Here is an 8,691-nt window from a genome sequence, read left to right as displayed (position 1 = left end):
AATACACTTTTTAGGGGATCGTTAGAAGCATGCAAATGGGAACGAGAAAATTCACTAAGCATGGTATCTAGAACATCTACTCTAAAGCATTCACCACTCGAGGAAGGTTGTTGCATGACATTATTCAAATCAAACTCAATTGAATCATTGTCAATTTTCAAAGATATTTTGCCCTCCTTTACATCAATGATGGCCCTAGAGGTGGCTAAAAACGGCCTACCCAAGATAATAGGAATCCTTTCATCCTCATCCATCTCTAGCACATAAAAATCCACGGGGAATGTGAACTTCCCTACCCTAAGGGGAATGTCCTCAACCTTACCCATGGGAAATTTGATGGACCAATCCGCTAGTTGGAGAGTAATGTTAGTGGGGGAAAGGGTTCCTACACTAAGCTTTTGGTAGAAGGAGTAGGGCATGAGGCTCACACTTGCTCCTAAATCATACAAAGCTTTGTCAAACTCAATGCCATTAACAGAACAAGGGATGGAAAAACTACCCGGATCCTTCAACTTGGCGGGAAGTTTGTTGGAAAGGATTGCACTACAATTGGCGGTCAAGCTCACCGTTTCACACTCCCTTCTCCCACTCAATAGATCTTTCAAAAACTTAGAATAATGGGGCATTTGTTTCATAGCATCTACAAAAGGAAGGGAAACATGCAAATTCTTGATCACATCCAAAAACTTCCCAAATTGAGCATCAAGCTTAGCTCTCACAAATCTTTGGGGGAAAGGTAACCTCTCCTCTCTAGGTTGGAGATTTAGGGGCAAGGGGGTGGTCTCTTTTTCCTTTTGCACCTCAACATCCTTCTCCCTCTCAACATTAGAAGGTTCCTTGTTTCTCTCATCCCCCCTCTCTAACTCTACTTCATTTCGAGGTTCCTCCTCAACTAAGGGGTCACTCCCTACTACCTTTCCACTCCTTGTTGTCACGGCATACAAAGGTTTTGGGTTGACTCCTTGACTAGGGATAGAGGAAGAGGAAGAAGAAGAGGAATTAGAAGCAAGTTGAGCAATTTGGGTTTCAAGCATTTTCATATGAGCATTGACTCGCCTTTTATCCTCCTCATTTCTTTTCTTTTCCTCCTCATGCATTTTCATGATGGCATCTAGCTTAGCCATCACGGGGTTATTAGGAGGGGCCTCAATTTGAAGAGGTTGTTGAGGTGGAGGAAGTTGGGCTTGATGGAAACCCGGAGGTCTATTGGTTTGGGCATAGTTAGAAACATTTTGGCCCCTATTGCCTCCGGTGCCTTGGTTGGGAACATTACTTTGTCGATTGTTTCCCGTGTTACCTTGATCACCAAAATTTTGATTTTGATGGTCATGGTATCGGGAGTCGGGTTGTTGGTTTTGATAACCATACCCCCTTTGGTTAGAGTAGCCTCTTCCATTGAAATTGGAAGGGCCTCCCCCACCATGGTATTGGTTACCATAACCACCACCACTTTGGTTCCAACCATGGTTTCCACCTTGATTCCAATTCCCCATTTGATTGGAGTTTGGCCTCAAGTTCCCTACATTTCCCATTCTAGGAGCAAAATTCATAGCATTGATATCTTCTACATTATCATCATGTTCATAGGGAGGGGGTTGAACTTCACAAGCATACACACAATGGGAGGTATCATGATCGTAGGTTTCACAATTTGAGCAAAACATGCATCCTTGACGCATTTTATTATAAGAAGAGGGGGAAGAAGTGGTCATACCATTGCCTCCCTTGGTTGAAGGGGAGGTATTACCATGAGGGTTGGACCTTTCTTTCATCATTTCGTCCATTTGATTGGACATCTTGGAGATTTGGGAAGAAAGGTTGTTGATTGCGTTGGCTTGCTCTAATGCATAGACACCTTTGCTAGAAGTGGCCTCCCTTTCTCCTTCGTACCAATCATCATAATGCTTTGCGGCCTCCTCTATGATGCATTCCACTTCATCCTCTCCTTTGTTCATGATTGGACCGCTGGCGGCGGCATCAAGGCTTGTTCTCCCTTGAGGTGAGAGACCTCCATAGAAAGTATGGATGAGTTGATACTTGGGTATCCCATGATGTGGGCATTGACGTTGAAGCTCTTTGTACCGGTCCCATGCCGCACTTAGAGTCTCACCACTCTTTTGGCGAAAGCCTTGAATTAAAGATCGAGCCTCGGCGGTCTTCCTATGGTTATAAAACCTCCTCAAGAAAGCCGTAGTTACTTGGTCCCAAGTTGTGAGAGAATTAGGGGTCACCTCCTTCTCTAGCCATTCTAGACCTCTCCCAATTAAAGAAAATGGAAACATCTTGAGGTGGATGTACTCTTGAGTCACTCCGTTGGCTTTGACCGTGTCACAATACTTCTCGAATTCTTTCAAATGCTCATGAGGGTTCTCAAATTTTCCACCCGAGAATTGTTTCCTCTCGATTAAAGCAATCAAATTGGGCTTGATTTCGAAATTGTTGGCTTGAGTGGTAGGGGTTAGGATCCCACTATGGGCTCTAAAGGCTTCGGGAGCCCCAAGACGACTCAAAGGTGTATTCTCTCCCATTTTAGAACCTTCTTCACTTTCGGACTTAAAGATGGAAAAGGGGTTGATTTCCGGACTTGATGGTGAATTAGGGCTATCAAAGTCTTCACTTGAGGGTGAAGATGGTGGAGTATCTTCCAATTCTCTTACTCCTTCTTTCGCTAGGGTGTGAGAATTTCTACTCCTCGCTCTCGCCTCTCTTCGAAGTAAGGACAAAGATCTTTCTAGCTCCGGATCAATGGGAATCAAAGACCTTGAGCGAGTTCGTCCTCTGTTCATACAACAAAGCTAAGGAGAACGTAAGCACTGACAAGTAACAAGTAGTAACAAATACTAATAAATAAGAAATGAGATAGTCTCAAATAAAGTAATGAAAAAGCAATGGAAGCCGTCTCCCCGGCAACGACGCCAATTTGACATGGGAATAAACGTGTCGTCAATCGTCTATCCCTAGATCAAATATAATTTATACACCTAAACAAACCTAATACAAGTATAAGGCAAGCATAGGGGTCGAACCACAAGGAGACATTCATAAACACCACATTCACTACTTAATACTTAAGCTACCTCGGAACAAGAAGTGTGAAAAGCTAAGAAATTAAACTAGAGATTAAGAATGATTAAAAATCAATATAACTAAGCACCAAGGGAAGTAGGTAGATGTAGTTGCCAATTGATCATGCAATAACACGGAAGCAAAGCAATGGTAAACTAAGCATGCAAGAATATCGAATTAAAGCTCAATCTAACCGCCTTCCGGGGTTAATCAATTTCTCCTAACATAGCCTCCATATTTCCACACTAGAACCATATATTAGAAGGTGCAATCAAAGAACTATCGATAACAATGAACCTTAACGAAGTCAACTTCCGTTTCTTGTTAGCAAAGATTCATCTTTAATCAAATAACAATGTGCACTTGCAAGAAGATTAAAGAATATCAAACATACAAAGACTTTAATCACCATTAACAAAACCCCAACATCATAAGCATGAATCAATCAACAACTACACCATCCCCACACCCTTGGCTAGGTGACTACTCACAAATCATATTGAAAACAATATCAATCATCAAATCAATAAGCATCAACATGATCAATAAGCAATGAAGGAAAAATCAAAATAAGCAAATAAAACTAAATACAAAAGTAAAGAAAGAGAGTAAGAGATTGCTCATTAATTGAAGATGAAGATTTACAAAGATTCAATAAGGCTCCGTCTTCAATATCCAAGTTCATCAATGGAAATCCACACTTTCTCTCTCTACTAATGAAGTTTCTCTCACTAGATTAGGGCTAAAATGTTTCTAAGTAATGATAGATGATGCACTAAAAACTCTACGACCTATATATATAGGTCCCTTAAAAGATACAAAAAAAATACGAAATAAAAAGACTGCAGCTCAGCGGTGCGCGCCCGCGCACAGACACTGCGCGCCCGCGTAGAAGTTGTGTGTGCGCCCTCGCAGATCTTGCGCGCCCGTAGATCTGTGGGTACGGAGAATGAAACCCATGGATGCACGCCTTCTCTCAGCAACACTGCGCGCCCGCGCTTGAGGAGTGTGCGCCCGCACACAAGGCGCACACATGGCGCACGCAACACTCTGCTTTGATTCTGCTTCTGATGCTGTTCTGTGCGAGTTCTCCCAGAGCTGCGCGCCCGCTCACATCAAGGTCGCGCGCCCGCACACTAAGCGCGCATAAGGCGCACAAATCTTCTGTTTGTGTTCTGTTCTTGGAGCCATCCTGCGCGGTTTCTCACAGTGCTGCGCGCCCGCACACAGGGGAGTTTGGGGTGAATTGCTCTTCTTCCAATGTCTTGATTCCTACAAAACAAAAACAAAGAAAACAAGGAGAAAGGCAAACAAAGAAAAGAGGAACAAAAAGGAGAGAAAAGGGGGCAAACAAGCTACAAATGGGTGGGAAAAACCCGTAAAGAGAACACTAAATTGTGGCATAAATGCCACTCATCAGGCATCTCCCTCTAGATCAATTTTGTGCATGCATAAAGAAGGACTTATGCCTTTGATTTCATCAATGGTATAACCTAAAGCTTTCTTGTGTTTTTTCAAAACATTGATCAAGAGGGAGGTTTGCTCCTCCGTTAGGTTGGAATTAACAATTACGGGGAAAGACTCATTAGAACCAAGAAATTCATACCTCAAGCCCAAAGGTAGAGGTTTCAAGTCTACCTTTGGTGCTCCCTTACCATTGGTGCTCTACTCTCTTTCCTCAACTTGAAAGAGATCATGGGTGTGAAAAGCCTCTTCCTCCATGCTCTCATCCATGCACTCGCACTTGCTCTCCTCTAGCAAATCCTCGTAGAATTGAATGTCGTCCTTGTGAGCACCTAGCTTAGAATCATTCAACAATACGCTTTCTAGGGGATCGTTAGAAGCATGCAAATGGGAACGAGAAAATTCACTAAGCATGGTATCTAGAACATCTATTCTAAAGCATTCACCACTTGAGGAAGGTTGTTGCATGACATTATTCAAATTAAATTCAATTGAATCATTGTCAATTTTCAAAGATATTTTACCCTCCTTCACATCAATGATGGCCCTAGAAGTAGCTAGAAACGGCATACCCAAGATAATAGGAATCCTCTCACCCTCATCCATCTCTAGCACATAAAAATCCACGGGGAATGTGAACTTTCCTACCCTAAGGGGAATGTCCTCAACTTTACCCATGGGAAACTTAATGGACCGATCCGCTAGTTGGAGAGTAATGTTAGTGGGGGAAAGGGTTCCTACACTAAGCTTTTGGTAGACAGAGTAGGGCATGAGGCTCACACATGCTCCTAAATCACAAAAAGCTTTGTCAAACTCAATGCCATTAATAGAACAAGGGATGGAAAAGCTACCCGGATCCTTCAACTTGGCGGGAACTTTGTTGGAAAGGATTGCACTACCATTGGCGGTCAAGCTCACCGTTTCACACTCCCTTCTCCCACTCAATAGATCTTTCAAAAACTTAGAGTAATGAGGCATTTGTTTCATGGCATCAACAAAAAGGAAGGGAAACATGCAAGTTCTTAATCACATCCAAAAACTTCCCAAATTGAGCGTCAAGCTTAGCTCTCACGAACCTTTAGGGAAAAGGTGATCTCTCCTCTCTAGGTTGGAGATTTAGGGGCAAGGGGGTGGTTTCTTTCTCCTTTTGCACCTCAACATCCTTCTCCTTCTTAACATTAGAAGGCTCTTTGGTTCTCTCATCCCCTCTCTCTAACTCTACTTCATTTTGGGGTTCCTCCTCAACTAAGGGGTCACTCCCTACTACCTTCCCACTCCTTGTTATCACGGCATACAAAGGTTTTGGGTTGACTCCTTGACTAGGGATAGTAGAAGAGGAAGAAGAAGAGGAATTAGAAGCAAGTTGAGCGATTTGGGTTTCAAGCATTTTCATATGAGCATTGGCTCTCTTTTTATCCTCCTCATTTCTCTTCTTTTCCTCCTCATGCATTTTCATAATGGCATCTAGCTTAGCCATCACGGGATCATTTTGAGGGGCCTCAATTTGAAGAGGTTGTTGAGGTGGAGGAAGTTGGGATTGATGGAAACCCGGAGGCCTATTGGTTTGGGCATAGTTAGAAACATTTTGGCCCCTATTGCCTCCGGTGCCTTGGTTGGGAACATTGCTTTGTCGATTGTTTCCCATGTTACCTTGATCACCAAAATTTCGATTTTGATGGTCATGGTATCGGGAGTTGGGTTGTTGGTTTTGATAACCATACCCCCTTTGGTTAGTGTAGCCTCTTCCATTGAAATTGGAAGGGCCTCCCCCACCATGGTATAGGTCACCATAACCACCACCACTTTGGTTCCAACCACGGTTTCCACCTTGATTTCAATTCCCCATTTGATTGGAGTTTGGCCTCAAGTTCCCTACATTTTTCATTCTAGGAGCAAAATTCATAGCATTGACATCTTCCACATTATCATGATTTTCATAGGGAGGGGGTTGAACTTCACAAGCATACACACAATGGGAGGTATCATGATCATAGGTTTCACAATTTGAGCAAAACATGCATCCTTGAGGCATTTCATTATAAGAAGAGTGGGAAGGAGTAGTCATACCATTGCCTCCCTTGGTTGAAGGGGAGGTATTACCATAAGGGTTGGACCTTTCTTTCATCAATTCATCCATTTGCTTGGCCATCTTGGAGATTTGGGTAGAAAGGTTGTTGATTGCGTTGGCTTGCTCCAACGCATAAACACCCTTACTAGAAGTAGCCTCCCTTTCTCCTTCATACCAATCATCATAACGCTTTGCGGCCTCCTCTATGATGCATTCCACTTCATCCTCTCCTTTGTTCATGATCGGACCGCCGGCTGCGGCATCTAGGCTTGTTCTCCCTTGAGGCGAGAGACCTCCATAGAAAGTGTGGATGAGTTGATACTTGGGTATCCCATGATGTGGGCATTGACGTTGAAGCTCTTTGTACTGGTCCCATGCCGCACTTAGAGTCTCACCACTCTTTTGGCGAAAACCTTGAATTAAAGACCGAGCCTCGGTGGTCTTCCTATGGTTGTAAAATCTCCTCAAGAAAGCTGTAGTTACTTGATCCGAAGTTGTGAGAGAGTTAGGGGGCACCTCCTTTTCTAGCCATTCTAGACCTCTCCCAATTAAAGAAAATGGAAACATCTTGAGGCGGATATACTCTTGAGTCACTCCATTGGCTTTGATTGTGTCACAATATTTCTCAAATTCTTTTAAATGCTCATGAGGGCTCTCAAATTTTCCACTCGAGAATTGTTTCCTCTCTATCAAAGCAATCAAATTTGGCTTGATTTCGAAATTGTTGGCTTGAGTGGTAGGAGTTAGGATCCCACTTTGTGCTCTAAAGGCTTCGGGAGCCCCAAGACGACTCAAAGGTATATTCTCTCCCATTTTAGAACCTTCTTCACTTTCGGACTTAAAGATTGAAAAGGGGTTGATTTCCGAACTTGATGGTGAATTAGGGCTATCTAAGTCTTCACTTGAGGGTGAAGATGGTGGAGTATCTTCTAATTCTCTTACTCCTTCTTTCGTAGGGGTGTGAGAATTTCTACTCCTCGCTCTCGCTTCTTTTTGAAGTAAGGACAAAGATCTCTCTAGCTCCGGATCGATGAGAATCAAAGACCTTGAGCGGGTTCGTCCTCTTTTCATACAACAAAGCTAAGGAGAACGTAAGCAATGACAAGTAACAAGTAGTAACAAATACTAACAAACAAGGAATGAGATAGTCTCAAATAAAGTAATGAAAAAGCAATGGAAGCCGTCTCCCCGGCAACGGCGCCAATTTGACAAGGGAATAAACACGTCGTCAATTGTCTATCCCTAGATCAAATACAATTTATACAACCTAAACAAACCTAATACGAGTATAAGGCAAGCATAGGGGTCGAACCAGAAGGAGACATGCATAAACACCACATTTACTACATAAGAATTAAGCTACCTCGAGACAAGAAGTGTGAATAACTAGGAGATTAAACTAAAGATTAAGAATGATTAAAGATCAATATAACTAAACACCAAGGGAAGTGGGTAGATGTAGTTGCCATTTGATCATGCAATAACACAGAAGCAAAGCAATGGTAAACTAAGCATGCAAGAATATCGAAATAAAGCTCAATCTAACCGCCTTCTGCGGCTAATCGATTTCTCCTAAAATAGCCTCTATGTTTCCACACTAGGACCATATTTTAGAAGGTGCAATCAATGAACTATCGATAGCAATGAACCTTAACTAAGTCAACTTCCGTTTCTTGTTAGCAAAGATTCACCTTTAATCAACCAACAACGTGCACTTGCAAGAAGATTAAAGAATATCAAACATACAAAGACTTTAATCCCCATTAACATAACCCCAACATCATAAGCATGAATCAATTAACAACTACACCATCCCCACTTCCTTGGCTAGGTGACTACTCACAAATCATATTGAAGACAATATCAATTATCAAATCAATAAGCATCAACATGATCAATAAGAAAAGAAGGAAAATCAAAATAAGCAAACAAAACTAAATACAAAAGTAAAAAAGAGAGTAAGAGATTGCTCATTAATTGAAGATGAAGATTTACAATGATTCAGTCAAGCTCCTTCTTCAATATCCAAGTTCATCAATGGAAATCCACACTTTCTCTCTCTACTAATGGTGATTCTCTCTCTAGATTAGGGG

General features: G+C 42.2%; 2 non-coding genes across 2 annotated transcripts; both read left to right on the top strand.

The window, feature by feature from the left end:
- Nucleotides 1–2,043: 2,043 nt before the first annotated feature.
- On the top strand, nucleotides 2,044–2,149 carry LOC145612833 (small nucleolar RNA R71). Its single transcript, XR_014106750.1, has one exon. It is a non-coding gene; the product is annotated as a small nucleolar RNA R71 (small nucleolar RNA).
- A 4,777-nt stretch (nucleotides 2,150–6,926) lies between these two features.
- LOC145612841 (small nucleolar RNA R71) lies at nucleotides 6,927–7,032 on the top strand. The gene has a single exon (XR_014106756.1). It is a non-coding gene; the product is annotated as a small nucleolar RNA R71 (small nucleolar RNA).
- Nucleotides 7,033–8,691: the final 1,659 nt, after the last annotated feature.

The sequence above is a fragment of the Chenopodium album genome, chromosome 24 (genome assembly GCF_948465745.1).
Source record: "Chenopodium album chromosome 24, dcCheAlbu1.1, whole genome shotgun sequence".
In the NCBI taxonomy this organism is placed as follows: Eukaryota; Viridiplantae; Streptophyta; class Magnoliopsida; order Caryophyllales; family Amaranthaceae; genus Chenopodium; species Chenopodium album.
This window is presented reverse-complemented; position numbering and strand designations above follow the sequence as displayed.